The following is a 22,418-nucleotide window of genomic DNA, read 5'->3' as shown; positions in this document are numbered from 1 at the left end:
GTAGAAGTAAGAACTTCTGAATTCGTGCTCAACCCATATATTCATTCTGATCAAGGTGGTCAGTCACCTGGACCTGAAACATTGCACATAGAAAACTATTCTTATTTTCCATCCCTCTTTCTTGATTTCAAAAACCTAATTTAGGAGGTAAATAACTCTGGTGGTTATCACAGTTGTTGAACCATCGGTAATCAGAGACACCTGCTGATCAGCCAGAAATTTACCAAGCTTCCAACTTTTCCAACACTTTGGAAAACATACAGCAGGTATACTGGGTGTTGGCATCTGGAAGTTGTGTCCTCATCCACAAAGAAACTTTTCCAAGCTCTGGATGTACCAGCAGAACCTGATCCACCATCTATTGTCCCCTGCTCTATATTTATTTTTTTATTTATTTATTTACAACATTTATATGCCACCCTTCTCACCCCGAAGGGGACTCAGAGCGGCTTACAAGATATATATACATACAATATATTATATTATTAGCATAGTACAATATCAGTATTATATATTACTATATTGTACTATACCATTATATTGTAATATTATTAGTAGTATTACATGTAATATAAAATATATAATTATAATATTGTATTATTATTAGTATTATATTGTATTACATTATAATATTATAAATATTATATGTATATACAATATATTATATTATATTACATTATTAGTAAAATAGGTAAACAACACTCAATCTATTTGGTGGCTTCAGAGGAAATGGTGGCTTTTCTGACTTGGAAAGTTGTCACCCAACTCAGGGCTGTTCAGTGAGTCCATCTCATCACTGCATGTCAGTCAAACAATATTGTATGGCCTCTAACATAAACTGCCAACATATGAAATGATAACAATGATAAATGATAAAAATTTACTATATGATGTTGAATGCCATTTGGTGACCACTTGCTTAACACATTGAGGTCCACATGGCATGCGAAAGTAGGGGGATTTGTCATGCAGTGTGGCAAATCCAGCGAGCAGCATGGGAAAACCTGTCACCCTATGGCCCACATAATCTGCATCACCCCTTATCTATCCCATGGGGGAAAGCACTGCCATCTGGCTGCCCCCCAACACTCTCCCCAATCTTCTCAATGAGGCCTCCCATGTTCTTCTTGCTGCCTCTTATGATGATTTCGCCACTGTTGAGGGGCGGAGCCCTGCTAGAAGTCATTTGATGTGATCTGTCGGGCTCCATCCCCCAACTGTGGTGAAAGTGTCATTTGATGGGTAAATTTACTTGTGTGATGAGGTCATAAGAATTATAATATTAGATGTTCCAATTCTTAATTTACAGGACACAGGTGAATAGTGCTGTTGAAGCATACAAAAACAATGCCATAGAATTGCCTCACTTTGAGAAGAGAAAAGCACCCTCTTTCCTATTTCTCTTGGACGGCTCTGAAAGCAGAGAAGGATGAATTTAAGCTGGAATCAGTGTTTAGTGAATGGAGGGCTCAGCACCAGTGCTCAGCACCTTTTTTCACAGTGAATCTTTTCCCACCTGAAGAGGGGATAAATACTGTTGAAAAGGGATTTGAATTACTCTTCCATTTGAGGTCACCCCACTTAAAAGCAAAGCTTGAGTTTATTATGCTGAGGCATTTCTGCACAATACAAAGCAACAGTGACAGAATCCAAGGACATGTAGAAATGAGAGCCAAAGGTAGGGTGTTGGTGGTAATAATCCTTCTGCTTGCCTGACAGATAATAGCTTCCCCATCCCCCAGGGAAAAAAAAAAACCTGTGAAGGTCTAGCACAGGAAATCATTCTTTACCTCCCCTCCCCTTCCCCTTCATTTCAAAAGCTTCTGGTAAAACTGATGCCTTTACTAGATAATGCTGCTTTGACCTCCCAGCTCAATAAAAGAAATCCAAGCCAACCTGAATGATGCCTTCAAAGCCGCCTCCAGAAGCCCTTCTTGTAAATGCGCAAGCACTTTCATTCTACATTGGACAGCTAAGGGGTATTATTATGGAAAGGATGCTGACTGAGTGCATACGCACAAACCTCTCAAAAACCGGAAGGCTGCTTATATGCATGATTTCTTGGACAATCGTGGTTATTTCACAATCCCATTGCGCACAGGTAATCTCCACTCTTCCAAGGGAGGTCAAGTGATTTGGCGCATTCAAGAGAGAAGGCGCTCAGCGACACATCAGGGGTGGCTGTGGGTGCACAGATTGGTAATAGGTGCTGTTGAGCGTGGGAGTAAAGGCTAATGCATGCATATTAGCAGAAGAGGATTTATTAGCACACGTGGAAGAATGCAAGGCAAAATTTAGAATATTCATATATCGGGGGCAGTGAATATATTGAATGATATTTACATATACATGCCTGAGCATGCATAAGAAAGATATAGGAATGTGTGAAGAAACATGTTTTATACATATTCTTTTTTTCAAGCTTAATTTAAGCTGTTTCTTTTAACCAGAGATCAGAATTCCACTCCCTGTGTGCTGCATGGAGCCTGAAGGACACCCCAAGTTTCCTTTGTAAACAAAAAATACTCCCACAAAGAGCTATATCCTAGAATCTTCCAAGACTCCATTTTAAAGCTCAAAGAAAGGGACTTTTTGAGGTCCTTAAATAGACCTTTTTAAAGGATGGGTACCCAATCCTTTCTGTTTTGAAACATCTTGAGTGTCCAGGAAGCTTTGAAGATGAGGCAGAGCGAGCTCCCTAGACCTTTCATTGCTGCTCCATGCAATTTTTATCATTTAAGCCTTGAACAGCTTGGGACCTGGTTACCTTATGGGAGTTAAGGTTCCAAGCCTGAAAACTAGGGAGGGCTCTTATATCTATAATAGTTGTGTAGAAAACTGGATTTCAACAGGTATTACTTTCCATGCAGCAAGGTAACAAGCAACATCTCTTCTATACAATACATAAAGGGATAGGCGCCCGCTTCATTTTTTGATTCTGGCAATGCTATCTCATTATGGACATTTAACTTTTGAAGATGCTACAATTTACTCTGATGAGCATGCATGAGGTCACATTATCCTATGTTTCTCTAAAAGCACTTCCTTCACATTTCCTATCACTCCCCCACTCCGCTTTCAGAAAAGGTGTTTAGATACCTCCTGGCCTTTTAAATCCATTTTAGATGTGCTTTTAATGATTTCAATTATGATTTAAGTGCGTTAAAATATAGCTGTTTCTGACTTTTTGGGCACTCTCCTGATCGTGCATATTATTTTTCTCCTGGTATAAAAGCAGTATAATAATAATATTAAGAATATAAGCAAACAAATTATTCAGCATATCTATGCAGCATGTTCTTGTATCTAAACGAGAGATGTAAATCTTGCTTCTTTGTAAGAATGAAGAATTTCAGAAGTTTTCTCTTCACAGGGTGAGCTTATCAGAGCTTTTTTTATACCTCCAACAATTATTTGCATCTCAATGATTTTCTATGGGGAAAAGTGCAAAAAACATTGTTTTTCCCACAAAAGCAATCTTTTTGTACAGAAAATGTCTTTGTCCAGAAGACATTGCTTTTTGAGCACAATGGTGGGTTTTGTGGTTAATTTTTTTTTGTTTTAATCAAAATTTTATTTTGTCAAAATATTTTGTTTCACAAAGTTCCAGGTTTTTTTTATAATAAAAACCCCAATCTTCATAAGTTAATCATGTGGTCAGTGGGGTGCCTTTATGTGTTCAAATATGTTTCCTTGTATATTCACCATATCTCTAATCCACACAGATTTAGTTCTAATCACTGAATCACCTCTTGCCCCCGGATGATCCAATTGCCAGCCCCACAGTTCAGAAACCATACTGTGTCACCAGAAAAGCTCAGATGCTCTTCAGATGCTCTATTTCTTCAGTTCTAAGATACCATCAATTGTAAGATACACACTAATTTCAATACTATGAACAGAAAAAAAAATATTTATTTATATATAAGAAAAGAAGCTGTGCTTCCAAGATACACTCCATTTTTAAAGATGTTTACATGGAAAGTGTGTTTTAAAACTGAAGAAATAGCATACATCATGTGTACACAGGTTTCAATGTTGGCAAAACTCCCTTTGCCCAAAATGAAGCACCAGAATATTCCTTCACTCACACATATTATAACATTATAGTTACTGTGTCATGATAAAACATACTTTTTACAGCTGGTGCTTTGAGGAAGAACTCTGAAACTCAAACATCAGTTCAGTCAAAGAGAAAATGTCCTCTCAGAATCAGTCATCTTTATGAAACAGAATAAGAGAAGCTTACTTTTCTAGGATTCTTACAAAAATTACCAAGGGCAAAACTAGATGCCAGGGAGAATACACAACCCCAGTTTTCTCTCCAACACTAATGACCTCATTACGTGGATATTTCCCCTATGTTTTCCCTGTTTTCACACATTGGAGAAATGGAGTCACACAAAAGCCATCTTATGATGCGTGGCCATTTCCAGTGGCCGCCTGGTGCCCGTTTTAGTAGTGCATCTTGCCAGCATGCTACAAGGGAGAGAAGACTCAATTCTCAGGACTTGGGGTGTTACTCCGGCATCCAGAAAGCAGGGGGAAGGGAAGTAAGGGAAAGCAAAAGGCAGGCAAAAAGGTCAAGGGATGGCTGGCCATCCCAAAGACAAACCCTGCCGAGAAAGAACAGGGTAAGATTCTCCCCCCAACTCTTCCCAACACTTCCCCCTGCTTCCCTCCTGCACATCTGATGAAGTCCAAAGATTTCCTCAGAGATACATGTCCCATGAATCAGGCTTGCAAAATGAGATTGTGTTTACTTTCCAAGGACCAATCACAAAACAAAATATACTCAGCCGAAGCACCTAAATACACAACTGAGATGAAAAAAACTCCTGCAATAATAAACAGCTATCTTTTATCATTTGGGGGTGGGGGGAACCTCTGCAAAACAAAAATATGTTAATCACATAATCTACTTTGACTTCAAGATAAACTGTGTAAATTGCTCTGGACATTTAGGAAAAACAAACAGAATGGGTGGGCATCACCATCATCTCCATAAAAAATGTTTGTAAAAACAAGGTGAAATGAAGACAACTACAGTTGCAAAATGGGAAAGGGATAGGTTTCTTGTTGAGTAAAAATGCACATAATAAATGAGATATGGAGGGTGAACTTGGCAGGTGAGACAACATGTGATTTGTTCATCTCTGCCCTTGCAACTGTCTTAGGCAATGGTTCCTAATCTTTGGGCTTTCATGTGTTTTGGACTTCAATTTCCAGAATCCATAGCCATTGGCCAAAATATCGAGGATTACTGGCCTAGAAAACAATTGTGCCTTCAAGTGTGGAACAACTGAGATTCATTTGAATGAGATTATTGCATTGTTAGGCTTCATAAATCCTTTTAACTCCTGGCTAAATCCAGAAAGCACATCGTAGATTTAATATTGTTTAGCATATATAACATATGCAGACGGCACCATACTATTAGCAGAAAATAGCAAAAACTTATAATGATAACTGGGGGAAAAACCAGGAAAGAAATTGCACTGGCATGGTTCTAGCTGAAAAATAGTGACCACATATCTTTGAAGCAGACAATACAAATACTGAAGTAATTCAAGATGTTCCATACCTTGGCTCAACCATTAATCAGAATGACAATTGCAGTCAAGACATCAGAAGAAGACTAAGACCTGGAAGTGCTGTTATGAGGGAACTAGATAAGATCCCGAAGTGTCAAGATATATAATTGAATATGAAAGTTAGGATTGTGCAGGTCATCATATTTCCCATTTCTATTTATGGCCATGTGAGCTGGACACTGAGGAAAGTTGAAAGGGAGAAAATCAACTCACTTGAAATTTGGTGCTGAAAAAGGGTTTTACAGATAAGTCCAAGGGCCCTTCCACACAGCACTATATCCCAGAATATCAAGGCAGAAAATCCCACAGTATCTGAGTGTGGACTCCGATAACCCAGTTCAAAGCACATATTGTGTGATTTTCTGCCTTGATATTCTGGGATATAGAGCTGTGCAGAAGGGCCCCTGGAGCAAATGAAGCCTGAACTCTCCCAAGAAGCCAAGATGACTATACAAAGGCTGCCATACTTTGGCCATATCATGAAGAGACAACTAGAAATAACAACAATGTTAATTAAAGATGATGGTAGCACAAAAAAGAGGAAGACTTCATTCCAGATGAAAAGATTAAATCAAGGAAGGCACAGTCATGAGTCTGCAAGACCTGAACAGGGCTGTTACAGACAGGATGACTTGGAGGTCTCTCATTCATAGGGTTATCATAATTCAAAGTCAACTTGACGGCAGTTAACAACAGAAACAGCAACAGCAAAAAGGTTTAGCATCGCAGCACTGAATTAAAAGGGGGAAAAAAAGAAAGAAAATACCTTGAGGAAAAGCACAAGTGACAAGAATCATTTTATGCCAAATTACCTTTTTCTACTGGGCAACTCACACCCACCCCAGGCCTGCTATTCTCCAGTCTTCCTTCTGGATTATAAATGACCAGCAACATGGGTGATCTGCCAGTAAACTACAAGCCCTCCCCAAATCTTCAAAGATCTTCATTTGGGAGCAGGTCTAGAACTGTTTTGTAAGACATAAACTGCATGAAAATCTGTCTAAGCAATGCTTGTCATCTTGGGGAATTCATAAACATGCTATTGTATGGGTTTGTAAAGAAATGTTCATAAAACTTCAACAAGGGAAAGTTGGGGGGGGGGGATAAGCAACTTTTACGGGTCAAATCTTCTCTGTATCATCACCATCAACACTATAACTGATACAATAACATCTTTCTGCTTGCCCAAAGTAAGCACAGCAGAAAATGAGAAGAAAGTACAACAGATAAAGGAAACAAACTAAAGTGGTTGTTTTAAAACAACCACTTTCACTGTCAAAGACTGGGAAGCATGGCAACGTTGTTTCCTTTTCCCCTGTTGTTATTCTGTGCCTTCAAATCATTTCTAACTTATGGTGACCCTATCACAGGGTTTTCTGAGTGAGAGTATGTGATGTATCCAAAGTTATCCATTAAACTTTTATAGTAAAGCAGAGATTCCAATTGGGATCTCCATAGTCATAGTCCAATGTGTGCCTTTTCCCCTCCTCTGACTCCAGTTTATCCTACTAGGTCAGGCATGGGAAATCTTTGGCCCTCCAGGTGTTTTGGACTTCAACTCCCTAAAAGTTCAACTCCCAATTCCTAAAAGCCAGTAAGCTGGCTGGGACTTATGTTTTCATGTATGTTTTTTAAAGCATGTTTTTAGGCAAATGTGTGTTTTAGCAATGTTTTAACCTGCCTTGAGCCGTGAGGAGAGGTGGGCAAGAATTTATTATTATTATTATTATTATTATTAATAATAATAATAATAATAATAATAATAGAAACACCACAAGATTAGTACACAGCAAACAAGATCACTCTGCTGGCTGTTGTATTGGATCACAAGTCAGACACTTCCCAAGTATCTAGGACTGTGTGATGTATCGGTGAATAATGTGTGTAGATTCCAGTAAGGTGGCCTTTTGCAGCTGACAGATGGTAATTTTGTCAGTGCTGATTGTGTTTAAGTGCAGGCCAAGGTCTTTAGGCACTGCACCCAGTGTGCCAATCACCACTGGGACCATCTTGACTGGCCAGAGCCTTTGCAGTTTGATCTTTAAATCCTCATATCATGCTAGCTTTTCCAGTTGTTTCTCTTCAATCCTGCTGTCACCTGGGATTGCAACATCGACAATCCACGCTTTGTTTTTTAATACAATTGTGTGGTCAGGAGTATTGTGCTCCAAAACTTTCTGTCTGAATTCAAAAGTCCCAAAATAGATGATGATGATGATGATGATGATGATGATGGTGATGATGATGATGATGATTATTATTATTATTATTTGAAACACAACAAGATGAGTACACAGCAAACAAGGTCACTATGCTGGCTGTTATATTGGATCACACGTCAGACACTTCCCAAGTACCTGGGACTGTGTGATGTATCAGCGAATAATGCATGCATATCCGAGTAGGATGGCTTTTTGCATCTGACAGATTGTAATTTTTTCAGTGCCAATTGTTTTTATGTGCAGGCCAAGGTCTTTAGGCACTGCACCCAGTGTGCTGATCACCATTGGGACCACCTTTACTGGCATGTGCCAGAGTCTTTGCAGTTCGATCTTTAAATCCTCGTATTGTGTCAGTTTTTTCAGTTGCTTCCAGATGGATCCAAATACTACCACCAGAGACAATTTAGGGTATGTGTCTGCATGAAAGTACACTGGAAGACATGACTGCAAAAGCCATTGGGTTGTTGTTGTTGTTGCTGTTGTTGTTGCTGTTATTGTTGTTATTGGAGTTAAAGTCCAAAACACCTGGAGGGTCGAAGTTTGCCCATTACTGTACTAGATCATCATTTTAAGCATACTTTCAAGCCTGGATTTAAAGCTGTTTTGTGGTTAAGAGGGAACCTCTTCAACTTTTACATTGTGGTTAGTATTAGTGCTGATGTAGCACAAAACCACAATTACAGATAGTGGGTCTCCTGAGAAAGAGGAAAGGGGTCTAGGCAAGGAGAGCCTACAATGTGTGCCCCTTGCAATTTCGTAACCTTGGTTAAGTTATCAGCAGGGTTATACCTGCAGTGAGTCTACATGCATTTGTTTCTACTATATACAATTCACCTGACATATGGATGAATGGATCCAAACAGTACCACCAGAGAGAGTTTGGGTTGCATTTCTGCATGAAAGTGCACCAGAAGACACGACTGCAGAAGCCACTGGCTCATTACTTAGCGGGTAGAATCTTCCAGAGAAACTCGATGACAGCTGCTCCCCCGAGTCTCTTGGACACCAATTTTTTCTCTCTCCCTCTTTCTAATCTCTGTGATGTAAATCCATTTGCAGCGAGTGCCTAGGGACTTTTAATTCCATCGGCATTAAATGCACTAAATCTCTATTACCAAAAGCTTTTAGGATTTTCTCCTGAATCTACAAAGTCAGGTTTGTAACATGACAAACTCCAGTTCTTGGGAGCTTGTGGAAATTAATTTGTACATGCTAAATGCCAGGATCACAATGGGACAGCTGTGACATTTCCCCATTTCTGACAGTAAGCTCCAGCCACTGATCTGCAAAGGGGCCAGGACAGGCATTGTATCCTCAGGTACTACTCTGAGATTCGGCTGCCAAGCCTCAATGATAGAAGTTTGCTGAGGCTGCGGTATAGGACAAATGGGCACAGTGCCATCATATTTTAGGGCTGGAGATTCCCAATTGCCGTAATGGAGAGGAAATGATGCACTTAGAATTTCTATGCCAGACCTTTCCTCATTGACTCATTTCTTGCGGAAAGCAGATGGGGTGACATTATTGCATCACAACGTTTGAGTATCTCAGACGTAAGTTTACAGGGAGAATGATGCAGATTTTCCATGTCGTTGCAGATTTCCAGGTACTCAAACTGTCTGGCTAGTCCTGCTTATTCAGGGAGATTCCTGAACAGTATGTGGGATACAGCCAAGCAAGAGGAAAAAACAAGAAGAAAATGTGAGACTGAATACTAGGTAGTTATACCAAAAATGATGCAGATGTATCTTGGCCCTGCAAGAGCCAAGGGCTGTAACCTACAGGAAGCAATGCGGCTGCATCTCTGCTCCAGCTGCTCCCAAGTGCTGCAATGTAAATTACCAAAGGCTGCAATCTACAAATTACGGAGGCAGTCCTGTAGCTTTTCAATGAAGCTCTTTAGCAATAAGTGATTTGTGGATCACAGCTAAGGATGTAATTATCAACGAACTGCTGGCACCCAAGCAGCCCCACTGAAAGCAACAGAATATTCAAGAAAGTTGCCGAAATGTAATAGTTGAAGGACTCATCCAGAAGGCAGGAAAGGCTAGGAATAGGAAGCACCAGATTCAAAATAGCAACACTATTATGCTCCTAATCATTGGTACACAAAACACTTCCTGTTACATCACTACAGCAGTCAGAAAAGTACAGAGGACAAAAAAATCTCAGTCTTGCACGACTAAAGGAAGGCACAGGGGAGTTTGGTGCACTGCATCAAGCAACCTGAGTGCTATTATTGGAAATAACTCTTTAGCAGTGTTTTTACATCCCAACGATGATATGCAGGTATATTACATGACCCTTCATATTATCGTAACACTTTTTCATGGCAATTTTGAATCTCTAGGGGTGTATCTATACTATAGAATTAACGCAGTTTGGCACTATATTAACTGCCAAGGTTCAATGCTATGGAATCCTGGGAGTCATCATTTTGCAAGGTCTGTAGTTTTCTGTGTATCATCAAACTACATATCCCAGGAAATTACAGAATCTTTGATCATGCTAGTTAGGGATTTCTAGGAGTTTTCATCCAAAACAGTCATCTCCCCCCCCCCCCCCCCATCGTCCCCGGTCTTGGCAAAGGCACAATGCTGCACTCAAAACTGGACTTTGGAGACAACGTCTGACACCCTGCAGCTAATGAGACTGATGCAGAGAGGGTGAACTATGTGGACACTGGTGAATAGTATGTGGGGTGGGCAGTGGAAAATCTGCGCAACTTATTTACTGGACTGGCATGGACATGCTGGTCGCTACTGTCTCTTTTTCTCTTGCTTGCAAATGAATTTAACAGAGACTATGTGTTTGCACACACACATATATATATAGTTCCAGATGCCCATTTTACAATTTTTGCTTTAAAAATATATTATCCTTTTCTTCTTGGAAACTGTGTGCATTACCATGCAAATGTGTTGAGCATCAGGAGAGCAGCAGTAAACTAATTTAACACACAACATGAAAGATGGTGCACAGATAGGCAACTTAAGGAAAGTAAACCCAGCTTTAGTGTTCTCATACATATGCTGCTGAAATGGCTTGTTGTTCTCCAAGCTGGGAATTTTAAAAGTTTGTTTCCTGAAACTTTTGAGTTGCTTTATCTCCACAGATCATGATACAACTGTTTGTAAATTTGGATTACAACTCCCAGAATCCTCCAATCAAGTTAGCTGTGAGATTTTGAGTTATAGCCCAAAGAGTCAACTTGTCCAAATGCTCATTAGATGTTTCATAAAGTCACAGTTCAAGTTACTGTCCTAAGTAGGAGAGGGATCAATGGTGATAAATAAATACACCTCTAATAACAAATATAAAGATAGCATTAGTAAATTCAGTTTATCCACAAAAGCTATGCCAGTTGTGGGAAACTTGCCTGGATTTCTCATAATCCCATAGTATAAACCTTGGTTGACAGTAAAGTTATGGAAAATACAAACCCAAAGTGACTTTTGTCAAAAAGGCGCTGCTCAAGAAGACCTGTGGTTAAAACGTGTAGGACAACTGACCTTTAAGCCTCAGGCAACAACCAGCAAAAGTTAATTGTGACTAAGTTCTACTGAAAATAATAGAATGAGACTCAGTCACGACTCATTAAGTTCCATCGATTTCCAATGGCTTAGCCACTGCTAACCTTTGCTAGAGCTGGATTGTGTCTGTTGCGCTTTAACAAACAATGGCAGTACAACAGCCTTTGTGCTGTTTTTAAAAAAGGATTGCTAAGATTTGCTCGTGTTGCTATTGTCTATGTAAATATGAAGGTTTTCTTTTCCAATTATGCTATTTATTTCAAGGGGATAAGCTAGGAAAATCACACCGTATCCAAAGCAAAGTAGATGTTGTCTTTTTGAAGAGAGAGGGAAAACGGTAAAAAAAAAAAAAACACCATTCAGAATCACTGCTTGAGGGTGAGATTAATCTCTTGCCTTTCTGATTTTAGATAAAAGGGTAAAGCAGGAACAGAGGAGTGGGGTTAAATTAGGTTGATGGCGCTAGGTTTTAACCATTTTCCCCAGGTTGTCAGTTTCTACTGTCTCGATCCCTGTTCGTCACACAGAATATGCATGCTATGGCACCTATAAGCCTCTCCCATCAGGTAAACCAGGGGTCCTCAAATTAAGGCCTGGGGGCCAGATACAGCCCTCCAAGGTAATTTACCCAGCCCTCACTCAGGGTCCACCTAAGTCTGAAACGACTTGAAAGCATACAACAATACAACAACAACAACAACAACAACAACAACCCTATCTCATCAGCCAAAAGCAGGCTCAAACTTCCAATGGAAATACTAATAAGTTTAAATTTGTTAAAATTGTTCTTCATTTTAATTATTGTAATGTTTTAAAGTGTTTTTGCACTACAAATAAGATAAGTGCAATGTGCATATTTATTTATTTATTTATTTACTTATTTACTTATATACCGCTGTTCTCAGCCCAAAGGCGACTCATAGGAATTCATTCTTTTTATATATATATATATATATATATATATATATATATATAATCTGACCCTCCAACAGTTTGAGGGAGTGAGACCTGCCCCTCTGTTGAAAAAGTTTGAGGACCCCTGAGGTAAACTAATGGGTGATTTTGATTGCAAAACACAACCTAACAGTGAAAGGGTTAGCTTCTTTTCAGTGTTGTGGCCCTAATCTTAATATCTTCCCTTCTTTTGAAATTAGAGACAAGCTAACATGCACCCTGAAGACTTCATGACTTCAGCCACAAGTCAAGCTTTCCCCTTCTTCTCCCTCTTAGCTGTTTGTTAACCTCTTGCCCCATGAACAGATCTGAAAATTCTGGTATCTTGCCTATTTTTACAAAGTTCTAGTTGGCCTCATTAAAGTGCTGCCCTGGCCTACTTTTGACTTCAAAATGATGCACAAGAGCACTGTGCTCACTAATGGTTACTCTTCATTCTGGAGAGAAGTGACTAGTAAGACCTCGGGGTACTGCCTTGGCCCAGTGTAAAAATGTTGGTTGAATAAAAAGCATCTTTACCACATTTGCAGAGAACATCAAATGGGATGCAATAGCAAATACTCCAGAGGACAATAAGAAAACTCAAAATAACATACCACACATTCTCACCTCAGAATGACAACAGTTTGATGCCACTGCAACTGCCAAGAATTCATCCTATGGGATCTTGGGATTTGTAGTTTGTTGTGGCACCAGACCTCTCTAATGGAGAAGAATGAATATCTCACAAAATATAAATCCCAAAACTCCATAGCCTTGGAGCATGGCAGTTAATGTGGTGTCAAATTGCAATAACTCTGCAGTGTGGATACAGCCCTTGACAGTATGGAAAGTTGGGGCAAAACTAACAAAAAGGATGTCAACATGTGCTACATTGAGGAAGGAAAAATGGGAAACACCAATATAGGATAAATGATAATTGCACTGAATTCAGTATGTGCAAAACAGATCTATAGAGTCTCAGTAGACCACAACTGAATTGTTACTTAACAGTGTGGTGCCAAAAAAAGAAAAGAAAAAAGAAAAAGAGCAGTGCAATTCTGGACTGCATTGACAGGAACATAGTGTCTAGATCAAGACAATAGTTGTTCCACCCTATTCTGCTTTGGTCAGATCTCACCACAATCCAAGTGGGATATCTACAGAGAAGGATGACTAAGACGGTCAAAGGCACGTCCTATTTGGACTGGTTTAGGGAGATTGGTATGTTTAATTTGGAGAAGAGAAGGCTGAGCTATATCTAAATATCTGAAGAAATATCATGCAGAAGATGGGACTAAGCTTGTTCCAGAGACAAAAACATGAACCAGTGGCTTCAAATGACAAGAAAAGAGATTACATCTAAACATTAGGAAAGCCCTTTTTGGTGTAAGAGCTCTTCTACATTGGAATGCACTTCCACAAAAGATCTGTCTTTGAAGTTCATTAAACAAAGTTAGGATGGCATCTTTCAGAAGAGTTTTGGTTGCCTATTCCTGCATGGCAGAGGATTGGACTAGAAGGCCCTTGTGGTACCTTTCAACTCTTAGATTTTGTGATTCTACCCTCCAACTGGATATTCTGTTCATAACTCTCCCATATCACATCTAGCCAACACTGTTCTGACCAGCTCTGACAGTAAGGATGAGGGGTTGTAAAAAGGGTCAGTTTTGGAGTTAGAGACCAGCAGCTTCCAGCAACCCTCCCAGCCTACCTTAGTTACTGAAGAAGAGCCTTCAGCAGCAGCTACCACTTCTCAGCAGGAGGAGCAAGCAGAAGCCAGGACATCAGGAAAAACTGATGAAGGGTTAAGTTTTCTGTCCCTTTTACAATTCAGACGTGAATGTGCTGCAGAGGTCTGATCGATTAGCAGAGAAATAGACTCTTCACAAGCAAATCTGAAATCATAAAATAAAAGGTTCTCAAGTTTTCAGTCTTGTTGAGTGAGGCAACATCTTGTTTAGTAGTGAAACACCAGACTCTTCAGATTATTGATTTTGACGACTTTGGACTTCTGCATTTGAGTTTTGCCTTTAGCCTTGTACTCTGCTATTTTCGACCTGTCGGCTTTGTTGACACTAGAATTGGAATTCATCATGGCACAGAGGGTTAAAGCACTGAGCTGCTGAACTTGCTAACCGAAAGGTCGCAGGTTCGCATCCGGAGAGTGGCGTGAGCTCCCGCTGTTAGCCCTAGCTTCTGCCAACCTAACACTTCAAAAACATGCAAATGTGGGTAGATCAATAGGTACTGCTCTGGCAGAAAGGTAACAGTGCTCTATGCAGTCATGTCAGCCACATGACCTTGGAGGTGCCTACGGAGAATGCCGGCTCTTCGGCTTAGAAATTGAGATGAGCACCAACCCCCCAGACACGAATGGATTTAATGACAAGGGGAAAACCTTTACCTTTACTATAGTTTTTGGACTTGGAACTCAGACTGTGTATCAATCCCAATGGATTGTACCCCAAGTAATTTGGCTCTGGGCTATCTATGTGTTATTATTGGGACTTTGTTTGAATATTATGTTATTTGTTTACTGTAACTTAGCATAAACACAACAAATACTAAGAAGGGGGGGTTTAATTTGATTTTCATGACATCTTCAAAGAGCCACTTCATGGCAACTTCAAGGTTCCTGCAACCCCTCCCTTCATATTTTTAATGGTTTTGAACTGGACATCTTTTCAAACCTTACAATAATTAAGAAGGAAATGTGGCCATTCTGATACTGTCTCTAAAGCATCAACATGCTATCCAAAAATCAGAATAAAAAAATAACCAGTTACTTGCAATTAATTTCTTATGCTAAAACAAAAGTTTAATGGTTTTATCTTCTTAATATGTCTCTGTTGATGCAAATGGATAGGTGATAGAAAGACAGACAGACTGACAGATATGCCCTGTATTTTATTCAGAATGGGAAACTCAACATGGCTTGCAGGAACTGAAACATATAGATGAAAATAGGTCTGATGCAGATACCACTACAATGTTTTTTTAATTACGGTACATTGTGTAGTTTTACTAAATAATTATTTAGCATGTTAAGCAATGATTATGATTATCACAAAGTAGTCTAACTAGAGATAATGTTTTGCAGGATAAATGCATTTTTTTGTAATGTAACTAATTTTAGCTGCTTTTACAACTGCTTTTACAATTGGAAGTGCATGACTTCACTAAATGGTAGTGAAGGTATAGGTATATAGGAGGTATATGGTTCAAATACTGACATATGTTCTGTATCATGCTGCCATCTTGTGCTGTCATGGATTTTGAGGTGGCCACAAGGTGGATGGGAGGAGACAAAATTTTGTACCCTAGGCAACTGGTTTATAGAATTCAGATGTTGTGTTATTCTAAAAAAATAACTTGACTATTTAAGGACTTTTAAACTTTCATTAGGAATGGTTCTCCATACGTTATTAGGCTGCCACTGTCAACAAGCCTAGGAAGCATACCCAAAAGTAATGAATGCTGGAAGGTTTGATAAAACAACACCTGCCCTTATTAATTACGTTTTGAAAGAAAGTTTCCAAGTATGACCATTGCTCTTAGAGATAGTACAGAAGTATTTATTTATTTATTTGAAACATTTATATTCTACCCTTCTCACCCCGAAGGGGAATCAGGGCGGAGCACAGCATACAAACAGCAAACATTCAATGCTGGAACATGAATTCATTATATGCATATATAAACATCAAAAACATTTGTCTCAACATTAAAACACACTGTTTAAAACCATCTTGATCATCTGCGTCTAATCTAATTGACCTGGTAAGGTATCCTATCACTGCTTTATTGCATTGTTCTGAAAGCTTGGTCCCACAGCTAAGTTTTTACTATCCTTCTGAAGGACAGGAGGGAGGGGACCAATCTGATCTCACCAGGAAGGGAGTTCCATAGCCTGGGGGCAATCACCGAGAAGGACCTCTCATCCCCACCAACAGGTCCTCCACATTTGTAGATTTCACATTTGAGAGTTTCATTATTCATGGATTTGATTAAAAGGATATCTCTACAAATCTCTAAGTCCTCCAGTGTGCAGAAGTAGAAGACCACAGAGTCATGCCAGAGAATTTAGAAATTCCTGGAGAGGCGTTTTTTCCGGTAACAAAAAAGCAGTTCTCTATCTGCAGGTCTTCAGTTTCACTGGGGTTCTGTGATTTTATCATCAGCAAGGGCTAACTACTAATCTAACAGCAAATCTATTTATCTGAGCTAGACATTCTGATCAATTTATTTGCTGTTCTGCATAAATAGTGGTTGCCTGTTTATTTGGATTAAAACTCCATAAACAGATTAAGACCAAATACTTTAAAGTACCACTGACACTCATATGTATGGCCAAAATGTAAAAACGGCATGAGGGCCTGATTTCTCAACCATCTGCAAGGCTAGTAAACATCATGGTCAGAACCTTTCCTAACCTGGGAAATAAAATTGACCACTCCATTGTGGGCTTTTGGCCAGGCAATAACTTTTTTTCTCAATCCTGTCAGTTTTTGAATAATCATTCTCTTGTATCTGCTGCTATTTTTGGTTTTTTTTAAAAAAATGATTGCTGTATCTGATCTATTGATTTATGTGGTATTGCTGTACATTTGTTGTGCAATCTTATTACATTATAATATTTTGATGCTGCCTTTTACGTTGTTTTATTGAGTACTGCAAAGTGCCTTGGAAAGATAATCTATCCCAAAGGGTGGCTTAAAAATATATCAGAAGAGACAGATACTGGAGAGCACCCAACAAAATCTACTGGAAAAGGGGGAAAATACATCTCCAACTGCTCAGCAGATGGTCTTTTTGTTTTGTTTTGTTTTGATAAAAGCCCACCGTGTTTTGGTCTATGTACTCAAAATGTATAGTAAATGGAATGAGATTTTCAGCTCAGAAATTTCTGTGGTGAGAGTGCATATTACCCCAAAGAAGACCATTGAAATATATACATAATCTGGAAGATTTAGGGCCTTTTTCAGAAAGAAAGGAAGGAAGGAAGGAAGGAAGGAAGGAAGGAAGGAAGGAAGACCCCCCTCTTTTCCTTATGGATTAAACATTTATCAGACAAGCAAGCATACAGACCAATATGTATGCATGTATGTATGTATGTATGTATGTATGTATATGATGTCAGCAAATGAAATAAAGGCATGTTACTAAAATGGTAGTCTGTGGACCATTGTTGGTCCATGAGACATTCTCTTCTGGGCCATAGAAAGCTTCCAAGAAAGAAAGCATTGTGCCCACTTTGAACCAATGTGATAATAATCCTTGACTCCTTGGAGGGGAAACTGCCAGTCCCCACACCAGGTAGCGTAGGGTAGTGGTTTGATTGATGGACTCTGTGAAATCAACATTAAAATTTCTGTTGGGCTCTAGAAACCCACTGAGTGACCTTGAGCCAGTCACACTCTCTCACCCTCCAAGGAAAGCAAACTCCTAATGAATCCTGCCAAGAAAACCCAGTTATCAGAGTGCCTTAAAAGTTGTTGTAAATTGGAAAGGATTTGAAGGCATGCAATTACAACAACAATCACATATCAGTAGCCTAACAAATCTTGATCTAAAGGGCAATATTACTTACTCTTCCTTAATCTGCTTTGACTTCTATTCTACAAAACTGGAATATTTGTTCAACAGGGCAGCTGCTAAGGGCCTCCTGGGGGCACAGCGGGTTAAACCACTGTTTAACCCAGCGGGTTAAATGCTGAACTTGCTGACTGAAAGGTTGGCAATTTGAATCCAAGGAGCGGGGTGAGTTCCCATTGTTAAGCCAAGCTTCTGCCAAACTAGCAGTTCGAAAACATGCAAATGTGAATAGATCAATAGGTATTGCTTCAGTGAGAAGGTAACGGCACTCCATGCAGTCATGCTGGCCACATGATCTTGGAGGTGTCAGTGGACAGCACTAGTTCTTCAGCTTAGAAACAGAGATGAGCACAACCCCCCAGAGTCAGACACAACTAGACTTAATGTCAGGGGAAACCTTTACCTTTAGGGCAGTTGCTACCATGACAATTTGGTGACAACTCCCATATTAGTGCTCTATAATGAAAAAACATTTCTGCAACACACGATGTGTCTTCTTTGTCAAAGGATAAATAAACCAAATGGCAAGAGCCGGGACCACAGCAGCAAATAATAAGGTTGTTCTAAGAGTATCATATGTTGATCATGACATTTTAATGACATTGAGAGGGGATTGTTGAGTAATAAAAACTACTTTAGGGTGCTGTGTGCAGACTATGAACCCCATGACACCAACCCCCCCCCCCCCCCCCATCCTACCTGTATCACCTTTCTCTTTTCATTTAAACCTTTCCACAAAAATTCAGTTTTCCATCAAATTACGGCTTACCATCTCAGGGTCAAACTCTGCAACAATATCAATATTTTTGTGCCAGTTTTTAAAATGCAAACTGCATCCGCAGCAGCAGCAGGGATGGAGGCTGCTAATTAATCACAGCAGGTATAAAAGGGTGGATTTAACCCTTTCTCTCCTTGTGTTTTATTGTTCTTTTTGAAAATCCCTCTTCTAAGTAACTGTGATGAATCAAATGCCCTTGGACACACTCAGTGTTTGCATCCCTCCCTTTGTACTGTTAAGCATTTGTGCTCAACAAGTCATGCATCCAAATCCAGTTGGGGGCACTTGGGATATGTCTTTCAGGTAAGAAATAAGCTTTGGAGAACATTGTGATTAGGGACACTGCAAAGAAGCACTCTTAACTTTTCGTCCCAAACTCCCATCTTCTCTTTTCTGATTCAATTACTTCCCATCCTTGGGATTCCCATTGTGGAAGCTGTATTGGGAAATGTGTAGCCACTGGAGTTTCACGAGAAATATTAGTTTGGATATTCTTTAGGAAGACACATTTCCTATAAGGCAGCCAGGGTGGAGGAAAAGCTGAAAAGTGCCAAATATATATAGAAAGAACACATATGCGCGAACACTCATGCATAGATTGAGAGAGGAGGGAAATCTTTGCCAAGAACAAAGGGTTTCTAAAGTTTTCACTCTGATTAATGAGATCATGAACGTTTTTGTCATTTTTACATTGCTTTTTGCATGTCTGAACCAAAAAAAAAAAATCAGCTGGGAACAAGACCTGTACAAACAGCCCTCTCAATTTTCAGAAGAGACACATCTGAGTTCACAAAAAATATATATAGTTTTTAAATGCAAACAATTTTTCCAAAATAAGTTTTAAAATGAAATTTTAATTTTTTTAATTTTAATTTTTAATTATTTATTTACTGTATTTATATACCACCTTTCTCACCCCTGGGGAGACTCAAAGCAGTTTGCAACATACGAATGGCAAAAATTCAGTGCCAATATACAATACACAAAGAAATAATAATTAATTACTACATATAACTATGAATTTAAAATCAATTAAAACCATTAAAGATAAGACATAGATATAATTTAAACATTCATACAAAGCATAAAATCATCCTAGTATAAAACTAAAAGCCCATGATCCAGAAATTGTATAATGTGCCAAAACATGAATGTGCCAAGACTTTTCTCAAAGATGAGAAAGTTTTTGAATACACGGTAGGAGAGTATGGGGGAGCAAGAGGGAATCTGAATGGGGCAAGGCTTTGAGACTGAAGGGGGGACAACACCTAGCTGCAAGGCGCTTAGAAGAATTACTTTTGTGGACTACAACTCCTACCATCCCCTATACACCCCCTTAGCCCATAACGTTGAACAAAATCATAGTCTAACAAAATAGTGGCAGCCACTATTACAGGGGTGGGTCTGCTCTGGGAATCACTATAGGCAATTTCAGGCAGCAGGGATAGTATGTTTTTCCACATCTTTCTCACTTCCAAGTTCTCTCTGGGCTTCATTGCATTCCTCACAGTGGCTGGAGAGGATGGAGGGAAAGGATTGTCACAGCAACAACATGATTATCCCTCATCTGCCCATCTGTTGAATGTGATTTTCCTGTTTCTTGGCAAGGGGTTGGGCTGGATGGCCCACGAGGTCTCTTCCAACTCTATGATTCTGTCCACGTGAGTGGTTGAGATAATGATGCTTTTGCTTTCTGATGGTTCAATGTGTACATATTTTTAGGTACATAATTATTAAACATATGTGAATTTGTATTTGTATTTCATTATAGATTAAATACAAATGAATTTTGCATTTAGACTTCATTTCCTTCTCCAAGACATCTCGTTATGTACATATATGCCAACACGATATGGGGGGGGGGGGGGGGAGAGAAAGCCAAAATCCAAAACACTTCTGGTCTCAAGTATTTTGGATAAGAAATGCTCAGTTTGTATTACAAACAATCACTACTATAATGTGGCATTAATGTATTTTAGGGGGGAGGGGAATAAGATCCACCCACTTTACAAAAGACCTGATCCTGGTAAAGAGAGGAAACGGCTTAAATTGGTTTGGGATAGAGTGTTTTACTCAAATACTAGGAAAAAGAATCTCCCAAAAGATATCAAGTTGGTGTCCTTATACTCTTTGGAGACAAATCATGTTCCCTCACTCATCCTAGTTTGTGCAATCTCATGTCCAACTTGCTAACAATTATGCAAAAACTTGATAACTTGCTATTGTGTAACAGTAAGTTAATATAATAGGTTGGGTATTATGCTCTATGTCTATGCCTAGGGAAGGGGTACAAATGCAAAGATTAATAAAACTGTCTCCATTTCTAGACTCTTCTTGAAGTCTGGATGGTTGTGGAGACCATCTTGATGTTCTCGGCCTCCCAGACCCAAATCACCCAAGAAAAGTATATATAGAAGGCTGAATATTTCCGGAGCTTTATTTTCTTCCATTTTAGTTGCCCACCTTTACAAGTTCTTTCTCTCTCTCTTCCTCTCCCCCCTTCCCTGATTTTTCCCCAGCATATGAAATAATAATGCTGGAATATACTTCTTCACGTACAGTGCCTTTTCAGTGGGTGCAAAGTGCAAATCTGCCTCCCCGGGAGAGCCATTATAAGTCTCCTTCTTGAAAAAAATGTAACAAATAACCTTTTTGACTCTGATTTCCAGCTCAGGTGCTACTGCTTGTGGGGTAGAAAATTCACATGGAAAATCCAATTTATTTTCAATAATCATTTTAATTGAATTTGCAGGCCTTAAACCTCAGCAGGTATAAAATTAGCACTGGCCTCTACCAGCTGAGAAGGTGCTCCTTGACATTTTTCGTCATTCGGTGACTAACACTGAAAGGGGAGGAGAAAACTCTGTAATAAAAGTGCCCAAACCTCTGAGTTGAAAAATCAAAATCCCTTCTTCAGATTAAATACACATGTCTTATCTCGCACCCCAATTTCTTTGCATGCAAAATGGTGTCTTTGAAGTCTTCAGAATCTTGTAGGTAGTCGGAGAGAACCAAAAACTTGTGCAAAATAGTAGTAAATATACTACAATGTAGTGGGTTGTACCCCTGGTTACTGGAAACCCTACTGAGTCCCCACTCTACTCTACTAATTACAAAACAGTATTCTAAAAGGGAGCCCCTGGTGGCACAGCAGGTTAACCCACTGAGATGCAGAACTTGCTGACCAGGAGGTCAGCTGTTCGAATCCAGAGAGCAAGATGAGCTCCCACTGTTAGCCCCAACTTCTGCCAACCTAGCAGTTCAAAAACATACCAATGTGAACAGATCAACAGGTACCACTCCAGTGGGAAGGTAACAGCACTCCATGGAGTCATGCTGGCCACATGACCTAGGAGGTGTCTACAGACAACGCCTGCTCTTTAGCTTAGCAATGAAGATGAGCACCACCCCCCAGAGTCAGACATGACTAGACTTAATATCAAGGGGAAACCTTTATATTTAATTATCCTAAAAGTACCAGATGCTGATCTTGCTAGCTAAGTAGGGTCAGACCTAATTAGTACTTGGATGGGAGACCTCCAACGAATACCAGATTTTGCAGACTACATTCCAAAGGAAGGAACTGGCAAAACCACCTTATTGAAAGCAATCTTATGAAATTCATGAGGTCACCAAAAGTCAAAGAGCACTTCAAGGACACATACAGACAAAAACACGAGAAACTAGTAGCTTCTGGTTCTCAATGTTTTCCTATTTGGAAATATAGACAAATAACAAAACACTGGTGTGAGATTATCAG

The 22,418-nt window shown here is 39.4% G+C and overlaps 1 protein-coding gene across 6 annotated transcripts in view; it reads right to left on the bottom strand.

The window, feature by feature from the left end:
- ELFN2 (extracellular leucine rich repeat and fibronectin type III domain containing 2) overlaps positions 1 to 22,418 on the bottom strand; it is a 217,573-nt gene that overhangs the window by 89,699 nt on the left and 105,456 nt on the right. For 5 of the 6 annotated variants that reach the window (XR_009631574.2, XR_009631572.2, XR_009631573.2 and 2 more), the window contains one exon: positions 13,997 to 14,180. The exons of the other annotated variant lie outside the window; for it this stretch is intronic. The gene's annotated coding sequence lies outside the window, so the exon portion shown is untranslated. The remainder of the gene's footprint in view (positions 1 to 13,996; positions 14,181 to 22,418) is intronic. 6 annotated transcript variants of the gene reach the window in all.

This window comes from Anolis sagrei, chromosome 5, assembly GCF_037176765.1.
Source record: "Anolis sagrei isolate rAnoSag1 chromosome 5, rAnoSag1.mat, whole genome shotgun sequence".
NCBI classification, from domain to species: domain Eukaryota; kingdom Metazoa; phylum Chordata; class Lepidosauria; order Squamata; family Dactyloidae; genus Anolis; species Anolis sagrei.
This window is presented reverse-complemented; position numbering and strand designations above follow the sequence as displayed.